We start from the raw sequence: 26,229 nt of genomic DNA, 5'->3' as shown, positions 1-26,229 counted from the left end.
ATTGAATACTGTTCAGAGCACTGGTTTATATCTCTTTTAGAAAGTAAAAATACTGCAAAACTTGACTTAAGAGTTCTCAGTTTTGCATTGTAGGTAGCACAATGCTGATGGGAAGAGGAAATGGCTGCTCATCCTGAACCAGTGGCCTTGTCTGGGCAGCTGCCCACTCCTGCATATCAAAGCTTAGTGAAACTATATCATCCTCATAACTTCTGTTGAAGGGCAGTCTTGCTTAGGCACTTGAAGTATTTTTTTCGTCATATCACTTCTCCTAGAAGATCCTTGTTACCATGTGAACTGGAGATCAGTTTGCACTTTCTACTGACATATAAATAATAAGTGTTCCTTAAATTATTTTATATTCCAGTATGTTTTTTTAATGAAAAAAAAAAAAAAAGGCCAGAAACAGATGAGGTTTTTTTGCTACTGTTTGGGAACATCATAATCTGTAAGCTTGTTCAAATTCTGTCTTAAAAGCCATTGGCATTCTTGTTCCCACTTCTCCTATGTGGTGACTATCACAGCCAAATCTCTCTGGCACTGTTTTTTGGCTTTCTCCCATAAATATTTTCATGGATAGTTTATAGCCTTTTCTTCTTGTACTTGGATAGATTTTGTAAGTCATCAGGGTTTCTCTGATTCACCTCATATCTAGTTATAAACATAAATCTGCCATCCTTTAGCCTCTACTTGGTGCTTTTGTTCTGCTTTTATAAATTTTACTATCCTTTTCACTGGTAATTTTAAAATGATATTGTTTCTGCACACAGAATGATAAATCTGATTAGAAAAGTATGTTTCAAAGGAGATCATAGCAATGCATTTAATATTAGTAATACTTCCCTTTAATTACATGAAGTTCCTTACCTGGTGAACAAAATTTGTACAGATACAAGTGAACTGTGAACAATTCAGAGATTCAGGGAACTGATCCTCTCTTTCAGCCTGGGTAAAAGTAGGTTCCTCCATTTCCCACACTGTAAAGCACCAATTTGTCTGAGAATATAAATTAGAGAAGACTTAAAGCTGCTCAGAGTCAAAACATGTTGTTGTGTCAGGCAATGAGGATTGCTGGCACGCTTCTCAGTTTGGCAACTGCCTTATACTTTATCCAAGAGGACAGAAGCAAAATCAGGCTTGCTGGGAATTCAGCCTTAGCTTCTCACACAGTGGATAAGTATCTAAAGGCTCTCTTCAAGACATAGGCCTTCACATTTGGGGTATGAATCATCACAGAATAATTTTTCTCATATAATTTACAGCATTTTCTGCTTCTACCCATGTCAGAGAAATACCATACGAGAAAGCTTTCTTTCAGCAATTATTTTCCCAGAACTGGCTTGGAGCCAAATGTTCACAGTTCCCCATTAGTGGCAAAAAGCAGCCAAGTATTTCTCCAGTTTCAAGAGGGATTAAAAAAAAAAAAAAAAAAAAAAAATGCCTACTTTATTTTCTGCTTGCAATCCAGATGACTCTTGATCGTTCATAGAGGAGCTTGTCATCTGGTCATTCCTTCCTCCTTTATGACTGTCTGGGTATCTGGCAGAAAAATACTCACTTCCCAAACATAAGCATGACTTGTGTTTTGTGGTTACACTTCACCTTGTTGCAGTAGGTGCAATATACTGCCCTCTGTGCTTTCTCAGTAGTCAATTGTGTCATTAGACATTTCTGTAGCATTGCAGCCCAAGAAGCAGTTAAAGGTTTTAAGAGAAATACCACTCAGATCATGAGGATTGTTTTCCACCCCATTGCAGCATTTGGCACACTTCAGAGGCAAGAGAGGAGATGGCCATTTTCCACCAGACCAACCACTTATTCCACCTAGAGAATAAGGAGAGGTCACACAGCAGAGAAGTGACCTCGTGGTTCACTCTTCTTCCTGAAACTTCCAGGAACAAGAGACCCAGGCAGCAAACAAAAGCCATTGGAGAGATTAGTTATGCAGTCATAAACAAACAGCATGTACCCTCAAATATTTTATGTCTAACTGAAATCTTAGACTTTCTTCATCACTGCTGATCTAACTTGTTACCTCAAAGGACTCAAGAGGAAGAGAACTTCACCTGGCTAGGATTATTTACTACCAAGTTGTTATTTTCAGTAAAACTATCTCTTGTTGCAAATTTGCAGAAACAGAGAAAAAAAATGACTTATTTTCCATACATTTTTGTGATTCAAAATTTGTTGAGCATTTGGATGTTTTACTTTCCCTTAGACCTGAGAACTCTTGCGCCAAGTAGTGCCCAAAGGAGAATTTTTACCTGGTGTTATAATGTGACACCTGGCAGATTTAACACATTACTCCAGTGTTTGCCTCAATTAGATCTCATTTCTGTAGTTATTGGACACATTACAGATAGCCTTGACCACTAGACCCATTTCAACTCACGTTGCTCACAAAGTTACTCAGGACAATATAATTGCATGGTGATTTAACAGTCTCCAGATAGAGCACATTAGCAAGGCAGGCAAAACTTATTTAAAAGTATTATTTATATTTTTTATAGGGATTAGCAAAGTGATTTGAATAAAATAAGAACCAGCTAAGGTTCAAGCTTTGCTTCCAGATTTGAAATTGTTCAGATAAATTTCCCGTAATTTTATTGGCTCTTTCTCATTGTCATTTCATTCTCTCTTATACCTCTCACAAGCTTCCTTGTACTTCAGTGGAATATTGCTTGAAAAAACACTAGGTACAAACTGAGTCAAAGCAAAAACACTGTCCAAAGATAACAACCATACATATGCTGGTCACATAAATTAAATTAAATCCTTCTATATATTTTGCTCTTGTTTGTAAATAACAGTCTTCATTCAAACACAAGTAATGATACCAAGAGAGAAACTTAGATACCTAAGATGAGTATAAAACTGCAATACATACAAATTTCCATTAAAAAGAATACAGAATATAAAACCTGTACAATACTCCCCAATTTTGTTAAATTCCTGGAGGTCTAAGCTGTTTCACCCTTACCAGACAATTTTTAGCTCTAGGCTTGATTGGCGTCTAGATGCGCCTGAATTTCTTAATTGCTCAAACAAACCCAACTCACATTTCTATTACTGAATTTGGAGTCTCACAGCTATTACCACTGAATGTTAATGACAGCATCTTACTCCCTTACAGCAATTCTATAACCAGAACCCTATCAGAGAAATTTTCCTCTCCTAGTCCCCTGAGATTGTACATATCCCACCTCCTAGAAGAAAGCAGGGATGGAGAAAAAGTTCTAGCTTAGACTAGGATCTAAGGGAGCTGAGTTTTCGTTTCTGCTCTGAGACCAAAGCGCATATAGGTTAGCTGTTGAAGTGTTAGACATAGTGGCAAACTTTTCCTTAACTCAGACCTGAGACACAAACTACTCAGACTGCATAGTGATCAAAGTCTGAACCTGGATCTCACATTTTTAAAACAAAGCTTTTGATCTTGCCTGTAGAATTTGAGCCCTAAAAAAGGAGCTAGCTTCTCTTCTCCTCCATCCCTTCAATGGCAATTCTAGACAGCTTTCACAGTTAATGATATGGCCCATAATATGACAAAAACCAGGCATGGCATAGAGGTTTAACTCCCTAGAACATAGTTTACAGATAGTCAATGTATGGAATTTGATACTAGTGTAAAGTATGCAATTAGGCACCTTTAAAAATCTGATGTGCAATTAGTAAGCATTTCACAGTAACAATCAATACAAGTAAATGAAGCAAACAGTTCAGCGTAATCATGTATCAGCAAATCAAATGCAGACTGACATGCTATACTAGAGTAATTTATTTCTGCTATTGATTTCAATGAAAGTTTTGTCTGTTGACCTACATATGCTAAGTCGAATTTAGTCCATAGAGATTAACAGCCGTATAGGTTGACATTGAATCAAGTGATTATGTTCCAAATGAGCATCAGAGTGAATTTTTATTTCTGAATACTTAAGTATTCAGGAATCCATTAGCAGTCTGTTAATAATGTGGGGTCTATGAAAATAAGTTTAGTACTTTGGATTTTTATTTTCCAGGAAGTCCGAACCCCAGAACAGTTCTTCCTTCCCTGCTGCACTGCACGTGTCAACACAGACAAGCATGGGGTTATTTTCAGTTATCATGCTTGATATTTATTAGGAAGCTAGGTAAAGGAAAAACAGAAGAATATATCTCCTTGTAGCTGAAAATTTTCAGAGCAAGTTACATATTTGATTCTGATTTCTTGTGCGTGCTTCAGTAAAGATGACAGGCATAACTCACACTCCACTCACACTAAATGCAACAGTGTGAAACTGGCCTAAACAAAATAGCACTTTCTATGTTACTCTTCGCCCTTTCTTTCACCTTTTGGGGCCAGATATCTTAGTGGGGCCTGTTGTGATGGGACAAGGGGTAAAGGTTTTAAGATGAAGGAGGGTAGATTCAGACTAGATATGAGAAAGAATTTTTTTATTATGAGAGTGGTAAAACACTGGAAGAGGTTGCCCAGAAAGGTGGTAGATGCCATGTCCCTGGAAACATTCAAGGCCAGGTTGGATGAGTCTCTGAGCAAAATGATCTAGTTGAAGTGCCACTGTTCATTGCAGGGGGGTTGGACTAGATAATCTTTGAAGGTCCCTTCCAACCCAAACTATTCTAGAATTCTCTCTTCAGTACCTCCCTATTGCCTTTCATCTTTATATATAGAATATTATCCTTTTAGAGTAGAAGTTATCATATGTAGACCTGACAGAAATCTGTCACAATACAAAAAGTAAATAGCAACAATCTTAAATGTATGCTTCAGAAGAAATTTGTTCCTTTTGATACATTTTCCAGTGCTGTGCCTGTAATCATGGTGTTTCAACCTAAATGCTCCAAGAGGAAATCTGAAATTATACTTGGAACATCCCTTCCAAAAACACAGTCAAATGAGTGTTATTTGCATTCTAATGAAGAATGGCCAAGTATTAGTCTTGCATGAAAGTTAATTGTCCTTCATTTTGACCATGTTTTTTTTATGTAGTCCACTTACAAGAGCAGATTAACATTTAAATGATGGTTAGAATACATAGGAAAGCAGTAAGAAACAGAAAGAAGGACAAAACTAAGAATGCACAGCAGTGCAATAGCACCATATTCTAGTCTGCTTTACATTATAGGAGTACTGTGCTGAACAGTCAATCATATTCTATCTGGGTCTAGAGCCTAAATGGCTTGGGGCTACTCCAGGATGAACCTAAATAATTTTCCATAAAATATCTGCAAGGGATATAGTGGAAAAGAACAGAAATGATAAGATTTTTCACAGCCACATAGCAGGAAGTTATTCGATTTCCCTGAAATTCCAAATCTAGAGCAATTCCATTTTCATTGTAGGATGTTGCCCTGCAGCATGTATTAGAGCTGTCGCTCTGCTGTTTCACTTCTAGTGCATTACATACATGAACAATATATTTCTGCTTCCCAAGGTTAAGTTTTGCTGATTGTACAACCAAGACCCTGAGGGCTAACACACACAGTTGAGGAAGAATTATTTTGTCAATTTTGCTACAGAACTCTATCCTGCTATGTGATGAAATTCTTGGTTTACTGTCCTACCTGTGCATGTGTTATTTCTCTGAAACAGAATATTTTAGTATCGTTCGATTTAAAAGACCATTCCAAAGAGAAGAAATGGAAACCTCATCCTTGAATAGCATTTTTGTGCTGAAAAACAAAAAAAAAGGAAAATAGAAACAAAGATCAATAATGTTTTCTAATCTACAGATCTACAGTAGGCGTTGTCTGCATGACTGTGTGCTGCAGTCAGTACTAGCAACACTGATATACAGATTCATCATGCATCTGTGTTCAGTTTAGATACAAAGATTCATCAGATATGATGCATTTAACATAGCCAAAACCTCTAAGATTAAGATTATGGACTCCCATGTACTGTACTAATAGTGGCCCTCAGCTAGGTCCTTTTACAACTGTTTAACATATACAGTACCTTCCATGCTTTATGTCTTATGCCCCACTGATAAGCAGAAAGCATCAAGCTTCACAGCAAAAAGATGTGATAGGTTAGTTTGTGTTACATCAGCAACAGTAAGTCATAAATAAAACAAAAAGGACATGATGGAATGTATGCATCTTTAAGATGAAAGGGCAGCAGACATCTGATATGTTCAACTGCAGCACAGGGTAGTGGAAAAGGTGCATATCCAACACAACATGCCATGAGATTTTCAATATTAATGTAGAGCATCAGTAACTCTATTAGTGACTGGACATAAAGGTTTTCCTGTCAACCAAAAGCTTGTTGAGGCATGTGCCTGCATTAGGAGGAAGTGGGGCTGAATTAAATATTAATTTATTTCAGACTTTGGTCTATAGTCCAAGTGTCCTGACCTGAGGCTTTGAAAGGTGTGGTTTTGTTTGGTTGGTTGTTTCTTTGTTTGGTTTTGTTTATTTTTGCTTTGTTTTTTCCCCTTCTTTTTCTTTTTCTCTAATTGAGCTAACCTTTTTGTAAAGAATCCTGAATTGTAATGTTTTTTTTGTGTATTGTATATTAGATGTTACTATAGGATTGTTCTTCTGAAAAGCAGTTAAGTATGAAATAAGAAAGTTCAGATGTATTTTGCTTAGTCATTTTGATCAGTGTTATTTCCTCGGGCTTCCAAAGGTTTCATCTAAAAATAATGCATTTACTGCTACAGAAAGAATTAATTGTGTTGTCATTTGAAAGCATTTCACTTACTCAAACAGTCTCGGGCAATAACTTTGAATGTCTCCTAGATAACTGTTGTTTATGTAATATTGTTGATTAAAGGGGCGTACATTAGAGATCCACTGTGACAACAGTCTTGTGATAGACCAATGAAATTATTTTGACTATCTTATAACCTCAACAAATCTTTGCAACATTTAAAATTAACATACTTGAAGGACTGAAAGAAAAAATTATGAACAGACTGTGGATAGACTGTAGTAAATAAGAAGATTGTCTGATCTATACTTCTTAATTTAATTTTATAGTAGTGCAACTTTATATAATTGTGTTGTATATTATAAATTATTTACAACTTTAGCTTTCAGGAAGCATGTAAGGTATTCTGGCGGAGTCAAAAAACCTCTTTTTTTTTTTTTTTTTCCTCTATAATGTGTTTGATGTTTCAACAGAAATTCCTTACCAAATATCTAACATTACACTGAAGGGAGAGTTTTTCGTCACCTCGACATTTGCCTTCTATGTTAAAATAACACTCATAATACCAGAATATAATACAATACCAAATCTTGTATAGGTTTCCCACACCTCAATGCACATTAAAACTCTTTGCTTCTGTGTATCTGTTGGGAGCTACACCAGCTCCTAATGTCATATACTTACAGAATGCAAAAAAAGTCTGTGATTACCTTTCCATAGAGTTCATTTGGACAATTGCTAGATTAGCTTCCATGAGAAGTTCCTTTGTCCTCTAGCTTTAGCTAGCAATGTTGTAATCAATAAATTACTGTTGATCTTTTCAATCCATCACTCTAGTCACTCTTAGCAATCCTTCCACTAGTGGACAACATGTTACTTGTCTGCAAGCTTGTGGCTGAAGAAATACTGTGGTGGATTAACACTTCCACAGGCTGAAATAATAACTTATCTTGATTTCCTTCTTTAGCATGCATGAATGAAAAATTCAGAAGGTATCAATGAAACGTTAAAAATGCATCTGTGATTCAAAAGTCATTTGTGTTTGGTTTGGACACAGTCAGCTGAGCTGTTTTAATTCATCAGCTGACTATTAGTATTTGCTGGCTGTCAAAAATTATTTACAAAATGCTAAAAAGATAATTAAAGTTATATTGCCACAGAAGAATACTAAAATTTCATCCCTTCAGGTCTTTAGAATTATTTTTTACTATTTTTTTGAAAATGATTACCAAGTTTATGCAGATATGTAGCTCCATTACTGATCTCAGCATGACAAAGGTATTTGAAGTGACGCCTTGGGCAGCCTGACGTTTGGCAGTACTATATGGATTAAAAGCAGGATTAATATAAATGATCAGTCAATATGGAGCAAATCATTAAGTATATCTAACTTTCTTGAAAGGCGGGTAAAAAATGAATCTGCTAAAGTTAAAATATGTGTATAAAATCCTGTTCAGGAAAGTTAGCTTAACTTTTGTTTAATGAAAATCCTAGCTGTTTCTGGAAAGTGATAGTTACTAGATGAAATAAGAGGACTGACTTCCAGAACCTTGTAATTGAAATGAAAATAACTAGGGAAAAACTCTTGCATGAAACAACTGTTAAAAGACAAAAAAGACACTGAATATCCCAACACTTTTAACTAAATATTGGAAAGGTCAGAGTTTAGTCTATTAGACTCTCAATAGAAACAGCATAATTTTACCAACCAATTCATTTGGTCAGTAGCATAATGTTCCCTCAGTGAACTGCCTTGTGAGGTATTTATTGTCAAGAGAATAGTCAGCACTTAGGCAAAAATGTATTGGAAAAATAATATTGAAATTAACAAACCAATGACTTCAAGGCCAGTGAAAGTCAATTAAGGCCTGAGGAGATTAAAAACAACAGTGGAAGTGAGTGTTTGAAAGAGTGGAAAAGGTTAGAAGAAATGTATTCATTAGGAAGAGGATGGGGGAAAATGAAATGTGTTGTGTTTCCTCCACAAATGCTGATATAATTTTACAAAGAAAGTAAAAAACCTGTGTAAGTTAGTAAATAATGTGATCTGTGTTTAACTGTTACTTTAAGTAGGAATTCAGACTCTCAAATTAGTTTGACATGGAGAAAAAAGAAAATGATAAGAAGACATAAGCTTTGTAAGATTTGCAGGCAGATGTTAAAAACATGAAAATGATCTTTCTGACCTTCTTGTCAAGAAGGTGTTTACTGGAATGAAACAGAATCTGCATAAATAGAAAATCCTGATCTTTATACATCTTTTCCTCCCTATGATTTTTCAGCTGGCTGACACTAGTTGAACAAAAAGTAAGGCAAGCTAGATTGGGTCTAAGTTCCAGTTCAGTGGCCCCTTAGGGGCATTTCTTTTGGAACACGTGTCAAAACCAGGGCACCTTGTCTTGCCATTTTTTTCCCTGATTTGACTTTATATTTCCCAGAAAGGAACAAGTGCCTTGGAGCAAGCACCAGTGTCCAAGAATGCTATTAAGGCAGATAATGTTTGATGGAGTAACTCATGGTTTAATTTTGAGAATCATGTGGGTTTTTTAACTATATTCTGTAGTTACAGAAATATGGATAAAATGTTTCTGTATATAAATTAATGTATCCAAATATGGAGAAAAGCTTGGAGCAATTTGATTGTTCTGTCTACTGTACTGACTGAGGAGAATCTAAAAAGGATGATTTGGGACAAAAGTATGATTTTTATTACAGTCTTTTGGACTCAGGAATTTTATGTTGTTACTTACATAATAACAGATATTCACAGAAGGACTCGGGCACCTCTGTGCCACTGAATGTTGAGCTTGTCACAAGGTCTAGTGCAAACAGCTTGTGCTAAATTTATATTACTTAAAAATAGCACAATTGATTCTGACCCTCAGATAGGCAGATTTGATACTAAACTGACACAGAAGTGGAAATCTGGGCAAATAGTCTGGTGATCTTGTGAATGCATAAGTTTCTATATCATTCTTTGTCTGACAGGGCAATATAGAAGCATAACTATAGTTATGTAATTGTTATAGTGGTCACCTTAGGGTCACTTTTGGCTGAAGTAAATTCAAGCTTTGCAAATACTTTCCCTGATAAAACACATGTGAAGTCTCTTGGAATTCAGGATTTCAATAAAATCCTTAACATTTTAGATTCTTTTACTAGCATTGTTGGTATCAGTCTGTTTCACATGGTTTTAGCATATTTCAAGGTATGATATCTAAGGTTAATCACATAACTTGGGTTTACAATACAAAGTCAAAGTAATGTCATTATAATATGGCTGTGGATTTCACCTAATGTTCATAAATCAGACTAGAATGTAGATTAATTAGTAGCTATGAAGCTTTAAATAAGAGACAATATATTCTGCCCGCCTGGTACTACTCCCTTCCCTCCCCCCCAAAAAAAAGCTTCTGTAGCCTTATTATTGGCCCACTATTTTTTCTCTCATTGAACGATGTAGTTGCCTTTGAATCACTAAGACAATGTTTCTGTTGGTTGCCATTCTTTTCTGAGTTTCATCAGGCAGGCATCTTACGCTGTAAAATGAGAATGTGGTAGAAACTTGCTTTCTTTCCTGTTACAGTTCTCAAAAAAAGAAAAAAAAAAAATTAAAAGGTTCAAGCTCTGTCAAAGAGGTTTAAAATTGCCACCTCTACCACAAAACAAAGGTACGTTTCCAGCAGCAGCTTGGAGAAAGCTAGAAAACAGTTGTGACAAGCACTCAGGTTTCCTTAGTGTTTTTCCATATACTGTGTCAATGTTTCTGTGAATAACTTTATATATCTGTACTCTTTGCTTGTTTCCTGTTGAACTGAGTGATATGAAACAAACCTGAGCTGTAGCAGCATTCTCTTTTCCAATTCTTACTGTCAGTCTTCTTTGTACAGAAATTCCATTGGTCAAGAACTTTTACTGATGTCCAGAATATATTATACAACTCAGGTTTGATATGCGCATACATTTTTTTCCTGGATCAGAGATAAGACACACAAGGTCTTGTATTTGAGATAAGTGGGTAAACTGTTAAAAACTGATGAAATATTCTACCCAATATAGTATATTGAGAATATTTGCTGATGATACATTTGCAATAAGTTATGTTCAGCAGTATATGAAAGTCTCTGTCACACAAGCTATTTAGAAGTTACTATTGATATGCACAAAAAGCACATCTGACCTTTTATTTTGACTTACTCTTGATTTACATTGAAGAAATGAATACAAGAAAATGCCAAAGCCATGACAGAGTACAACACATCTAATTGCAGGTGTGCTGCTTCAGTTCGCAAAATGTCAGGGGCCTCAGGACACCTCAGTTTACCAAAGAGTTCATTAAAGTGAGACCAAGAATTGTCCCCAGATCTCTAGCTAAAATGCTTGTAAAATCTGTGAGTAAAAATTTAACCTTTTAATATTTGATTTTTGTGTAGTTTTCCCAGTGCAGTAACAAAGATAAAGAAGAAAGGTTGACCTTGATGAACAAGAGCATGTTCAGTGGAGACCACAAGAACTTGTCCTGTGAGGACAGGCTGAGTGACTAGCCAGGAGCAGCTTTGGTGGGATAATCTAGCAGCCCCTCAGTACTGACAAGGATTGACACAATTGACAGAGGTAGTTTCCACAGCTGTGCAGGGTTGGACAATGAGAGACAATTTAAGCTGAGAAAACAGAGGTTCAGACTACATGTAAGAAGAACTTCTGCCACCATGAGGACAGCCAGGCAGTGGGACAGCCTGCCCAATGGCTGTGCAGTCCACAGCTTTAGCAGTTTTCAAGACCCAACTGGATACAACTCTTGGCCACGGTCTGGCTTCATACGTGAACTTGGCTTGAGCAAGGAATTGGACTAGGGACCTCATGAGGTCCTTTCCAGCCTGAATTATCTTTTGAAACTGTCATAATCCTGTCCTGTGAAACTCATAGCTGTTTTGTGAAATCCTCTTCTAAAGACTATAAGAGAGACATAATGAGCCATTGTTTCAGTTTAGTGAGACAAATGCGCATACAAATTCGCAATTCTGGAAGAAATTCCTAGAAAATTAATTTCCAAAACACAGATATATTATAAAAAAAAAAAAAAAATGCAAGTCTTGGTACACAGCAAAAAGCATAGTCTCAAGGTTTATTTGACAACTTGAAATTCCTAAACAGCAGATTAATTATACTTAATTTAGATTACTTTACATTTGACTGCAAATGTATTGGCTTTTTCCTGTGTTAAAACATATCTGAATCCCAAAGAGCTGACAATCTCAAATGTCAAGAAGAATGAATTGTGAGTGAAACTAAATGTTATTGTATCTATTGGTACGTGACTGAAGCATTGAGAGATTACAAGAAATGAGATTGGCCCCTTTTTATGACAGTGGAGACTGATCTCAACTTCTCTAAAGCCCAGAGAAGCACCTTAATTATAATCACGTTAATGTTTTCTTTCCAGAGTTACCTATGCCTGCATAAAACAAACTACCTCTGCATTGTTAAGTACACCTTATTTAACTTATTTATTTAACTTATTTATTTATTTATTTAACTTATTTAACTTATTTAACATTGCCAGTGGTTGTATGCATACTCCCTGTATAATTTCCACTGGAATTTTTGTAACACAGAAAGAGTTCTATTCTTCTGTTTTGATGAGCTTAGGATTTATACACATAGCTCCCATTAACGTTAATAAGGACTTATACATGTAAATCCCCTTCCTTTCCTAAAGTATTGATGGCAGAACAGATGCAAAAGTGCTGACTGTTTTCTTCTAACTGATTGTTTTCAGATGTAACGTAAAACAAATCTCTGGGACTGGAAGAAGTCAAAGGAAAATGAAAAATCCTCCCTTTCCCACTAATGACTGGTCTGTTTGACTTTTTTTCTGTGTTTGCAAAAGAACTGTTTTCTCCAGAGTGGTAAAAAGCATGAAACAAAAAATAAAAACTTTCTAATCCTATCAAAAAATCCCACTTGAAGCATGGCTTTACACTTCTTTCATATTTATAGAGTTTATAATGAAACATTTCCTTGCACAAACTGTTTCCTCTGAACCATTCAAGATGAAGTTTGTGCTATGCTCCACCAACTTGCTTTTTAACTTCCATTTGTTAAATACAACATTTCTCTAAAAACTCATTGATTAAAATCCTATGCTCTGCAATCCCAGTCACCACCTTCTTCAGTTTCTCATAGAACGTTTCAGCCTATTGTAGACCTTAGTTTAACAACTGATTTTATGATTTTTCTGTACGAAACAACAGAAGATGGATTCTGCAGTGTAGCTGCTGGAAATGGATACCCTCGTTTCTTCTTGCCTCACACACTTGAGCACTGCCTATATATAGTTTTATGAGAGCTTTGGGATCACACAATGCCTATGAAGCAAGGGATACTCCTGAGATTCAGATTTATAAATATCCACTGCATGTAGGTAGTCCAAACCCAGTCAGAATTTAAGATGCAGTTAACCTCATTTGTCTCTGGGTCTGGTAATGTCTCTGTTGATCATATGACATTTCCATAGGGAACGATAGTAGGTAGAGATGATCAAATTATATAAAAAGCCTCTAGTGTGAAGGAAGGTCTGGAGTATTCTCTAAGTAAAATAGTACCTGAGAAAAGAACCTCCTTTAGATCTACCATGTAGATCTTCCCAGAGAGATCAGAGCCATGCTTCATTATGTGTGGGAAGACCTCCATCCTTTCTGAAAGACAGGGTTTGCATGGCAGTGTAGTAGATGCATCTAATTATTTTGTAAAAGGAGTACTTTTCTAGCCTATATTGGAAATAGATTAAACTAAGTCATGACAAAGTTTGAAGAAGAAAAAAGTCACCAGGGGATGTAGTATAGAGGAACCGATACTTCCTTTGTAGCTAGTTCCTCACTAGTTCCCACCACAGTAAAGTTCAAAATGTGATAGAAGCTTTTCTTGGAAGTGTCTTATTCTGCTACTGATTAGATAGCTAAGTAATTTCTGAAGTTTGCAACATATCTGCAGGCTGATCACAGGTTGTCTATATACTTTCACCAATCTAGAGGAAAATGTTTTCTGCAAATTGTATCTTAGCTTCAAGTTTAATCCTTTGTTATTCTCTCAGATTTAACTCCAGGTTTATACTGATATTGAATCATACACACTCACAAAGAACTAAAAAAAAAATATAATAAATAAAAAAGGCAAAAAGAGGAAAGTGAAAAGAAAAAAGAAAAAAAAAAAGAAAAATAGGAAAAAGAAAAATAAATAAAAAATAATAAAAAAAATAGGCCTCTGGAAGGTCACTGGGCTGATAAACTCTGCTTTATTGAGAAAGGTGAACTTCGCTGATCTGTAATATGCCACTCTACAGAAGGCAATAGAATAAGTGAATTCATCTGTCACTTGTGAATAGAAGTTTTGGTATCACTGCTTGAAGGCTGAACATGGAAATGCTCAATGCTGATTAAATGACCATAATTCCTCAAGTTTGTGACATGTCTGAGAGGGATGGAAAGCTGCAATCAGAAAATCTAAGCAATAGAATTTACAATGCAATGGAAAGCTCAGTAGGATTTTTAACTCTCTATCATGCCACAAAAAGTTTAAATCAAGCAGAGGCCAGGCAAATCTCTAGGCATTTACAATGTCTAATTTCTGATTGTGTTTGGAGATTGTCAGTTCATTTAAAATTTTTGATTTTGTTGTTCTAGCTGAAAAAGAGGTAATTTCTGTCAATTGCTCATTACGTTCATTAGCATTCTTAGAAACTAACTGCTTGTGGTGGGAATTTGGAGCTGGCATCGGAACATATCAGGTGATGCTTGCTATTGCTGCTGGCCTCCAAGCCTTCCAGGAATTCTGGATTTCCACCCAAAAACTCCAGCCAGAAATTAATGCAGCTCAAATCAAACAACACTGAATAGTCACACTGGCAGCTATGCTCAAGAGAAGCTATGCTGCCAGTAAGGAACAGAGCCAGCAGAGAATCACAGAGACAAATGCTGGCTTTAAATCTTGCCCCTAAGGATTGAATGAGTTCTTTTACCTTGGGAAGATTACGTATATTTTTTACACAGATGCCTTTCTGCCAAAACGAAGAGAATCCTAATAGCTGCTTTACTTTACATAGCCCAAAGATCTAAGCATTTCGTAATTTTCAATGATTAGTTCTGAACTACTACTACTGCTACTAAATTTCTTATTCATAAGAATTGTTGGTTCCAATATTATTTGCCCTCATTTAACATTACTTCTCTGATTTAGAGTACAAGCAAAATAATCCAGCATTATTCATTTCTTGCATTTGTATGAGTCAAAATAGTCATCTCTAAAAAAAAACCTCATAAGCTCAGGAAAAGATAGCTGGGTACAAGTTTAGTTACCTTGTTGATCTTGAGCAGGTTAGAGTAATCACAAAATCTAAGCACCTGCAGCTTGTTTGTACTTTGCAGTCACAAAGCCTTGGAGATACTGGTTTAGGGAGACACCTCAAAGAGTGGAAAACTAACCGAAATAATGTAATAGCTTGCTGAAAAATAGAACTGAGTAATTTTTCATATACTTCAAGTCTTGAAAATGCCTCTGTTAAGGAAATGCTTTCCATTTAGAGGCTATTGCTGTTTAGGTGCCTGTGGTTAAGCTCTAGAAACTTCTACCAAGTTCTTTGAGACATAGCTTACGACATTCTTGTAAACTGTCAATTGAGAAGAGTCACGTGTTATACACAGATATGGATATTTCTACTTAAAAGTGGTGGTTGTTCTCAAACCAGTACCTTTTATTGTTCCTGGATGAAAGATCCTTTGTTCTTGTTACTTTGAGGAATAAGACTTATTTTTCAGGAAAATATGGTTAATGCTATCTTTTAGGAAATCTTGCAACTCTGCAATCCTCTTCTTTAAGACTGTGTTAGTTTAGAAATATGGAATGATAAGAAGAAATGAAAAAAAGGCAACTTGATTTTGTCACTTCGAGTTGTATGTGTGCAAATATCTGTTCTCCAGAAAATGCTGTAGTATATTCTGGATCTCAGGCCTTTCTAGAGCTCCTCATCCAGAACTTCTACCCAGGCTATGGCAAAGGCTGGTTTCAACACCTTTCTGCCTTTCTATTTCTTATTGGATTGTGTGATTTTGTAGGCTTTCTTCACTGCCATTTCATGGCATCTAAATTCTACTCACTGAGAGACCAAATGAGGATTATAGATATCTGATTTTGATGTTTGGATTCCACACTGTAATCTGAAATCCAAGAGGCATCCACTTATATTATAGGGATTCATATTTTTTTCTGGATCTAAGTTAATATATGGAGTAAGTGCAAAATGGTCATAGCTTTGGAAAACCTTAGCATGACAAAGTTACACTGGCATCATTAGTGGGGAAATCAGTGTCTAGATATAAAAAATCTATCTATTATGCTCCATGATATGTAGGGTAGACAGGTGAGTAGAATGGCACCAACCATGTTTTCAGGATCAATGTCTCTTAAATGCTCAAATGGCTGCTTATTTGTGATGAAGCAGAGTGAGAATACTCACAAACTGTCAGAATTTGGAGTTGCTTCTTTGGGGTTTTCTTTATGATTGACATAAGCTTTGCATGTAAGCTTTCTGCTGAGCCAGATTTACCCCTTAAACTTTACTAGTTTCTTCCAGTTTCAGGAGCTGCTTTACAGGGATGGGGTTAATGAAAGTGTACCCAGACTTATGAGAGTGGTCCTCTCATTCCTACCTGTTCTCCAGTTGCAATACAATGCCAAAAGCTTTGCATTATCATGTAATTTATTTAGGAGTTCAGTGTCTCTCTGAAGTCCTTCTTGTGTATAGCAACATTGTGACAATTATGTTCCTACTTCTTGGAGATGTTATTCCTTTACTTTTTCAGTGTTTGTGGGACAATCTCCTCTCTGTGCCATTGATTTGAGTCACGAGCTGGCACTTCTTCCAGCATGAATTCACAAGTCAGCAAAAGCGCTCAACTTCCAATGGCAAGATCAAACCTAACATTCTGTCGCAAATGTGAGGTTTAGGCTAATGGTACCTCATACTGCCACTGCTACAGCTGATCTTGCCAGTCTAAAAGAAAATAAAGAATTGTTTCTGAGAATGGATAAACCTATACAGTTTTGAAGTTCTTTGGCTTGAGAAACATGCAAAAAAAAAAAAAGAAAAAAAAAAAACCTCCAAAATGCTTCAATTATTGAAAGTCATGGGAAGACAGGTCTCTGTCAGAGAAGCAAAATGACCTAACAGCATAAAATACTCTCAGGAACTGGGAGCAATAAGAAACAAATGTCCTGACCTTACTGCACTGGGAGAAGTTTCATGACTGGAAAACATAAATGCTTTGAGTTCCTCCCTGCTATGTTGGAAGGATTTATTCTGGATAGTATCTGAAGGTGATGTCCAATTACAGTCCATCAATAAAGTGGGAAACGCATCATACCAGCAAACAAAGAATGCTAAGGATAGTAATATGCCATATTTCTTCAACCTCTTTAATTTTCAGCTTTTAAAAGTGCTTTGCATGACATTCTTTGTTTTAACCTCATAAACCCCACCTAAACTTGTAAGTAAACAGCTCAATTTTAGAAAGGGATAGCTAGGATCAAAAATCTATGTGATTTACCCAAGGTCACACAGTTTATCAAAGCAGGAAGAGAACCAAATTCACTGAATCTCAAAGCTTTGTTTTTACCACTGGTGCCTGCTTCCTGTATTATTTGTTATCTGTTTCATAAAATGTATTGGAAATGGTTTGAGGAACCACTAAAACCAACATTGCACACTCTACAGAAATGTAGTCAAAATGTAATTTAGTAAAGGAAGTCAGCTGGAATGAGTCAGACCGCAGCTCTAACTCAACTTAATTATCTCGGTTGCTCTGCTCTGTTAGCAAAAAGCAAGGATAAGTTTCACCGAAGTCAGATGGAAACAGCGTAAGAATAGACCTTGGAAGCTGGAGTCAAAGAATTCACAGTGGTTGCCACTAGATGGCAATGAAATTAAACGCTACCTGTTTCAGTGGGTCTGGTTCAAGAGCCTAACTGCGGCTATAGTAATTGTGGCACTGTAGGAGTACAAATGGCCGTACCCCTAAGCTGCAGTTGGAACTTCTGGTGCTAACTGTCCAAATGCAAAATGAAAAATTATTCACAAAAGCTTCTAATCAAAGCATTAGAAACTACAGCACGACAAATGTTGATCTAAAATAATTACATATTTGATATGTGTAGCCTAGACGTGCACAAAGCTTGTACAACTAAAGCACAGCTGAGAGTTGCATCAATGTTTTTATCTTAGGTAACCAGCTGAAGGCTTATACCCGAACTATCTCAGGTTTCCTGTGTGATCTTTGTCACATAGTTTACATAGGTTCATGAACTTTTGTGTAAAATCTCAGCTTTATTTCAAGGTAGTCAAACCTTTCAGTTTGAAAGTGGCCTGTTTCCAAGCCTCAACTGTTCTGAAGAAAAGCTTGCAAACAGGTATTCTAAAAGTAACAGAATTAAAAAGTTGATCCATAAAAGTAAACTATATTTTTTTTAAGAAAAAGAAAAACAAGACAACATCCTGAGTTTTCTTTTTCTAATTAAAGATCAGATTTTGAGGGCTTAACTAATAATTTTGTTATCTTAGTGAAAGAGTAGAAAATACAGAAAAACTCACAAGCTCTCAGGCTCAGAGTGTGGTAATTCCTTCAAACTGTTTATGTTTATGTTTCTAATGACTACTGCTTTCTTTACAAAATGTGGTTGTGCTACTAAAATTGTATGTAAAAGTAGAGCTTTTCCTATTCTTTACCACCTACAAGTGGCAGCCGTGTTTTGAATCACCGTAGAGAAAACTCTGTAATCCAGCTCAAAATTTCTACCCATCACCCACTGTAAATTTGAAGCATGAATATCTTCCATAAGCTTAATTTATGGACTAATAAAATGCTTTCCTGAGCCAGAAGTAAAATATACAGAGTGGGAGTCCTTTGGCAACTGATGCCTACCTAAAATGAATAGAGTTCTGGCTCTAAATCAAATGCAAACATTAACTTTTAGCCTCAAAGGACTAGACAATCTCTTCTTCTGGCCAGGAATGTGGAGGGCTGAACTTATTTACAATATCTCTCCTTTTGCTGGATTGTCCTCCCCCTTCACACATTTTTGCCATTTTTCTTTCTAGCTCTTAGGCTTGATCCTCAATAGCACATTTTTTTCCATCCCCCCTTGTCACCTTCTTATTTTTAGCACAGTTGAGTGATGCAGAGCAATGGAGTGCCTGCGAAGGATCTCCACAGGACGATTTGGAAATGCAGCAAGGACAGTAAGCTTTAAGGAATGTGCTTAACACAAAGGACAAATCATAACTATTGTATAATTTTCAGACAATTTATTTAATCTATGTCTCTGAAGCTTGAGCTAGATCACTGATTCAACATTCATACAAATGAGGGGTGGACAGAGGAAATAAGATGGATGAGCTGCCAGCATCTGTGACAGCACATGACAGCAATGCTGCACCTGCTGATGCTAATAGGAGGAAATAGCTAAACACTATTGTTGCCATGGTAAACCCATATCTGCAAAGGTGGCATTTCCACATGTTTGAAAAACTTGTAGATGTAACTTACATGCCCACTTTGGACAATGGTAATGCATCACCTTCCTTACCAACACTGAGAAAACATAAATCAAGGAAACCACAGTAAGCATAAAATAGCCCAAGCATTTGTTCCCAGTCCCTCTTTTGGCTGCAAACGAAATAGTGAGATTTTTTACTGCTTTGTTCAGTGGTCTGTTTTGAAGTCTGTCTGTTTGGTTTTGATTTTTTTTTTTTGTTTTGTTTTGTATTGTTTTGGTTTGGTTTGGTTTTTTGTGGGATTTTTTGTATGTTTGTTTGCTTGGAGTTTTTGTTTGTTTGTTTTGTTTTGTTTTTTTCTTTATCCTTTCAGATGCAAAGCAATAAATGATCAGTTTCTGCTGAAATGATTTGCCACACTGTTGGGGCAGTTTAAACAAAAAGAGTATGATCTCCTAGCTAGCTTCTGAGACCATCTGGATTCTTTGCTAATATCCAATATGTTTTCTCTGGCCTGTGGTGTTACCCTGACTAGGTCACTTTCTACCTCTTCTTTATCTGTACAGTGGAGAAAGTAATATTTTCTGGTCATGTAGGATACTATTTGTTAGGAAAGTGCTTTGAGATCCTCAACAAAATGTAAAATATTCTTCTTCAGAGTGACCCCATAATTTGTTCCATCATTTGTGATGTCTTTGGAGAAATTATAAATCCATAGCTGAAAGGGAAAGGGTATGAGAAAAAGTTCTGGGAAAATAAACATTAAAAAAATATAATAATAATAAAAAAAAGAACAACAACATTCTTAAATGAACAAAGAAGACTTATTTGAATTGTTAAAGAGAAATATCTGGACTTACGTGGGTGTTTAACTGAAGGGTCAAGAATAATATGAAAGGAGCAAAGACAAATTGGGACTGTAGAATACAAGAGCAATAAAACCAAATAAATCAGTTTTAAATGATCAGATTTGTGATCCTCCAGAGAGCACTGATGCAAGAAATCCCAGTCTCATCTCTTCCTGCCCACACACATTCTTTCTAATAAGATCAAGAAGACACAGACTGCTCCATGGGCCATTTGATATCTGTTCAGTTATCCTAAAGAAACAGGCACACTTTTCACTTATTTCAACCCTTCCCCTACCCTCCCACCAGCCCCCAACTGAATAAACAAACAAACAAACCAACCCCAAACAACCAAAACCAACCAACCAAACAAACAAACACAAACAACTAAAGAAAAAAAAAACACAGCGATATAGTGATGGCAGCGTCTGTCATGCAGTGGTACAGCATGAGATCTGAAGATGTTCACTTTCAACTTGCCTAGCTCCAGGGCACAAGGAGGGTTCTGGGACTCCAGATGCTGGGGATCATCACCATTATTGTCATCATCATCATCCAAGTAATGAAAGATCTACCATATGTTCCAAATCCTAGAGAACTTCACAGATATGTGGGGATCAACCATATCTAATACTGAAAAGAGCCAAGCTGCCGTTCAGCTTTAAGTTACTTTTTCACAGATGTTAAGCATCTTGTATGCAGGAATCAATAAAACTAGGTAATATTAAAGACAAAATCTTTGGGAATAATCAGGCTATCTAAGGTAGTTTATTTCTGTGAAATGAAATCATCTCATGTAAGGTATGTTACTAAGCTTCTTTGACACAAAGTATTTTGAAAAACCTCATTTGACTAGAAGTGATTAACCACTGTATTGACTGCCAGCAAATATGACTGTTAATTTGAATGTTATCAGCTGGTGGATCAAACAAAGACTGAGGACACACAGGTACAACTGACTTAAGACAAATTGCTCAGAGCATTATTAAAAAAAAAAAAAAAAAAAAAGAAAAAAAAGAAAAAAAAAGCAGCACCCTGCTTCTAATTAAAAAAATTGAGAATAGTTTCAAACTGAGATCTGAAACTTTCTAAATGTTTTCTCTCCTTTGAAGAAGGAGAATAAGAAGTTACAGAAACTGAAGAATAAATTTTCTCCTTTGCTAAAGTCTAGAACTGACCGTTACTGTGCATTAAAAGTGAGAGTGAGAGATTTCTTCTAATTGTAACTAAAACATGACCTAACACAAATTTCTCATATGGCTTTGGAAATATTTATTGTCTCTACTTGCTTTCTCCTTGTCTTCCTGATATGTCTTCCTTATTCATATACACTGTCTGATTTTGGTTGGAATTGCAAGCACTGAAGAATCCTGCTCTTCTTGTATCATGACATGGCTTTAAATCAGGTCTTCTTTGCTCCTTCTGTCTTGCTTGATTTTAAATCAGTTTTAGTAAAAGACAAAAGTGTTTAACAGAACCTTGCACCATCCACTAAAAGTCTGGATATTCTAGGGATAGTTCTGGTAATAGTATGGTCTGGTAAATTGTATTATTATCTGTCATATTCCATGAGATTTATCACTTAATCTAAACTTTTTATTTTATGGAACTGGCAGCTAAAGAAATAGGAACAACAAATAACCAGGGTGCTGTATCAGGCTGCATCCAAGGGCAAAATCTGTGGAAAAGACTTTAAGTTCAAACTCAAGTTTTACAAAACAAATATGACATTGAAGAGATCAATTCAATGTTGAGAATTAAAGATTCACCAGGATGAGAAAGAAAAACGTAGCAGCTGAATGTACTGTGAGAGAGATGGAGGAGAAAACTAGCTTGAGGAAAGTGATTGTGGAAATCTTATATAAAGACACAAATTTGCAAACCAAAATTTCTAAGTAATTAGAGTAAAGAAAGACATGGATGTGGCCTGCTCATCAGAAGAAAAAAACAAGTCACTTGCCAATGTGGGATTGCTGTATCCCACATTGTGAGTTCAGATAGGAGTGAAATATGATTCTCAGGCATGTTTTCCTGAGTTCTCCTCTCTGTGGAAATGTATACTACAAACACAATATGTCAAGGTCTCAGCATTGTCTTCTCCTTCAAATGGTTTCCAGAACTCCTTTCTATTCTCAACTATGTCTTTTTTTTTTCTCGCTTATGCTTCTATTGTATTGAAAAAAGTCTATGTAACTTAGTCTTCACTTGAAATACAGAATTTAGATGTTCTCAATGCCACCAGTCTGTGCAGAGATGTGCTGCCACCAGCACTGTAGATGCTCTTCCTACATCTTCACTTATCAGTTACATTCTAAAGCACCTATCAATGAATATATGTAGTTACAATCAGGTCTAAAATTAAGGACAATAACAAAGAACTTGGTCCAGTCAAAAGAGATAATTAACTTACACATCAGAAATAAATTAAAACTTACATGCACAGAGAATTGGAACTAATCTTCCTCTCACTGGGCTTCAAAGTTTTACTCTTTTAACCTTTGGTCTGTGAGATTTCCTTCTGAAAATAAAATAATAGGTGCTTTATCTGCTCGGTGAGGCAGACATTTAAGAGAATCTCTTTTTCTCTCTCTTGCCATCATATAAACACATACATCCTTCATTGTAACAGGTTAATCTCTGAACGTTCAGAGGTTCACTGCAGATGCTTACCAAAACAAACCCAAACTCCTGGTTTAAAGTTTCTAGCAATCATGTGGGTAAAAGTTGCCTTGAATAATTTACAGTATTTCACATTTTCATTCTGTTCAGAAATACACTAAAGATAGCAGCATTTACTTTCAGCTAAAACCACAGCCAGAAAAAAATGGATAAATCTTTCTGTGAAAACCATAGTAGACATAGAGTTCAGTCATGTAAGGTACTGGCTCTGATGTCTTCCTGTGAGATACAACATTTCCTCAGTGTAGTCAGTGGGAACCAACAAGCTTGAAATCAGTTATTCTGATTTTGAACTGAAACAATTGCAAATTAAATAAGACAAAAGTTGGTTACATCCAGGCTAAGTCTTCTTTGGGTCAAGTTATTGAAAGCCATACTTCTGAATGGAAACTGAAATGTTACAATTTCTATGATGAAACCAACACGTTCTGGAAATGAAATGATCTTTTCTCACATAAGCCTCATTTTTCAGCCCTTGTGAGAGTAGTTACTTTCCGTATATGAGAATTGCATATAAGTACTTTTCACAGCAGTGGAATGTAAAGCACAATTTCTAAACCACCGTCTGACCCATGGATGTTTAACTCAATAACTTCAGTCTGAAAATACTAATGGAAACCTTTTTCATTAGCTTCATTATTTTGTCTGGCATTTAATAACCATGTTTGGGCTTCTTCAGCATAGTTTTGCCCAAACACAAGGGAACCTGATTCTGTATTTGGAACCAAAGTAAAAGGGAGACAAAGCAATATTAATGTATCTGTTTAGAAAAATCATCTCTATTATGACCTAAAGCTGCAGGAACCAGTTACTATTTGCTAGTGACATCAAGATGAAGCAGATTTCTACAATAAAAATTGAATAACTAATACAATTATTATAAAAATATGACAATGAAACCCCTGAAATTACAAGTAAAATACCAGACATTCATCACATTTTTTCATTTTTCTTCTTCTTCTTCTTTTTTTTTTTTTTTTCCAAAGAGAAAAAAACCTACACTGTATACTTATATACTTTTGACTGGGTTGGAAAAGATCTCAGAGATCATCAAGTCCAACCCTTGGTCCAACTCCAGTCCATTTACCAGATCATGGCACTAAGTGCCATGTCCAATCTCAGTTTAAAAACCTCCAGGGGTGGTGAGTCCACCACCTCCCTGGGCAGGCCATTCCAATGCCTGACCACTCTCTCTGTAAAGAATTTCTTTCTAATATCCAGCCTAAATTTCCCCTGGCAGAGTTTAAGCCCATCCCCCCTTGTCCTATTGCTAACCGCCTGGGAGAAGAGACCAATCCCCACCTGGCTATTCATCACTGCAAATTACTTCACTTCATCGGATTGTCAAAGTCAAATTTTCACTTGATTACTGCTGAGAGAAAAAGGCCAAATCTTTACCTGTGATAGTGAACTGAGAATTTGAGCAAAGTATGAGCACAGACATAAGAAAACCACTTCATTTATCTGAAGGTCATATTCTGAACAATATTTCTAGTGTCCAGAAGGAGTTTAATGCTTCAAAACTCTGTTTATAGCCTGTTTTCAGCTCTATGCATTTCAAAGTAATCTACAACTTTCAACACATTATGTAAAGTGTTTAACTAACATCTATAAAGACATGAGAACTCAGACATGCTAGACTGATCAACTTACACTTGTGAATGAGGTTTTCCTCATATTTAAGAGTGTGTCCAATCTATACTTCTTGTTGGGAGAACACTGGTCCTAATTGTGAATGTGTGCATTTTTTTGAATATTTGTTTTCCCTGATTACCGATATGCAAGTGCTCTCTTTGGTTGGATAGTAGAAGCATGAGTTCAGGCTATTTTCATTGTCCTACAGTTAAAACTTCATGAAGTAAAAGAGACAAGAACTTGGAAGCTGATTGGTTTTCCTTTTACCTTAGCACCATGGTTTTAATAATCTTTTTAATTATTATTATCTAGTCTTTATAACGTTTCCCATTAAAGCAGCAGGTTGTTTGATCTCTTGCTATTTTTATTCTTTCTACATAAGTAGAACTAAGTACCTTTCAGGTGGAACAGTAAATGCTTTTTTCCAAACAAATCCACTGACACTTAGGTAACAGCCTCAAAGATTCCTCAATTAGTCTTAAAATATTTAGTTTATAACTGTGTCATTGAGTAAACTTAATAGCTGCCGAGTCTTAACCATAAATAAGAAGGCAACATTGCCTGCAAGGTACCATGCACTGATCTTATTCATCATGTTTGATAGAGACTACTGATGACATTTCTGAGTTACAAGTTTTTTTAAGTGTTGTCCCAATTCTCTGTAAAGATGGTCTTTGCTTACTAACCCATATGAGATTTCTTAAGAAACATGAACAATTTTTTAGATTTATTAAATTACACCTGAGTATGACTTACGTCTGAATTTAAGAACCGATAACCAGTTAAGAAATCTTTGAAGTTCTTGCTAAAAATTATACTTTACTTGAACATTTTAAGCTAACACTTAAAATTAGATAAGGTAAAATTTATTTTACAAGTCTGTATAGATACTTAGTGGAGCTGCAGAAGTTTAGAATATGAATCAAATGTAACAAAGAGAATATTACTAATGCCATCTTTATTATGACCTATCAGTGGGGCTTTTATTTTTGTTTTGCTGTAGTTTTGTCTTCTCCTGAAAAAGTTATTCCAGGTAGCTTCAAGTGCAACATTAAGTAAAATGCATGTTAACAGTTTTGCAGATCTGTTTGAATAATTTAAAATAATAATTAAAATTTCATTCCAACAAATGTTTGCCCAGAAAGACTTGAAATCACTTTGCATGAGTGTTTAAACCAGTTTTACAGTCTGAGCATGCATATGTCAGAGGAGATCTATCACAGAATGGGCACACTTCAAGGAAAAGTGAATTTACTTTTTTTTTTTTTTTTGGTCAGGCTTGTTTCTGAAAGCTCCTTTTTAGTACTTTATCTTTTCTAGCACTTGTCTTTCTCAGCTCAGATGCTTTTATGATCTATGTAATGCCCCTGATGTTTATCCCAAATGGAATTATCTGTGCAGTGCCAAGACTGAGAGACTCAGAAAAATATATGGTTACTTATTTCTTCCACAACCTCTTCAGACAGAGTGAACCCTGTGTCATCTTTTAGTGGAAAGTTTTTGTTTTGGATTTTGTTTTTTTTTCTTGCTCAATTGACCACAGTGCACTCACCAGGTAATAAAACACATTTTAAAAGAAACATATGAGGCTATATCCACTGAACTCCAACACCATTAAATATTAATCAATACAATAGTGCGTGTTTCAGTGTGAAATAAACATCAGGCTCTGCAAATTTAATGGTTTCCAGTGGCGGGAATAAAAAGGAACAAAAAATGAAAAGAAAGGAAAAAATCTCCCGGAGTTTCTGCAGTTTCAAGAACTGGACTTAACAAATAAATAGTTCATGATGTGCCAAAACTGAATTGCCAAATGATTGACCACATCCTATATTGCACAAGGAAAAGATCGCTGTTGTTTTTACAAG

The sequence above is a fragment of the Columba livia genome, chromosome 5, assembly GCF_036013475.1.
Source record: "Columba livia isolate bColLiv1 breed racing homer chromosome 5, bColLiv1.pat.W.v2, whole genome shotgun sequence".
In the NCBI taxonomy this organism is placed as follows: Eukaryota; Metazoa; Chordata; class Aves; order Columbiformes; family Columbidae; genus Columba; species Columba livia.
The sequence above is the reverse complement of the archived record's forward strand: the minus strand, read 5'-3'. Positions refer to the sequence as shown.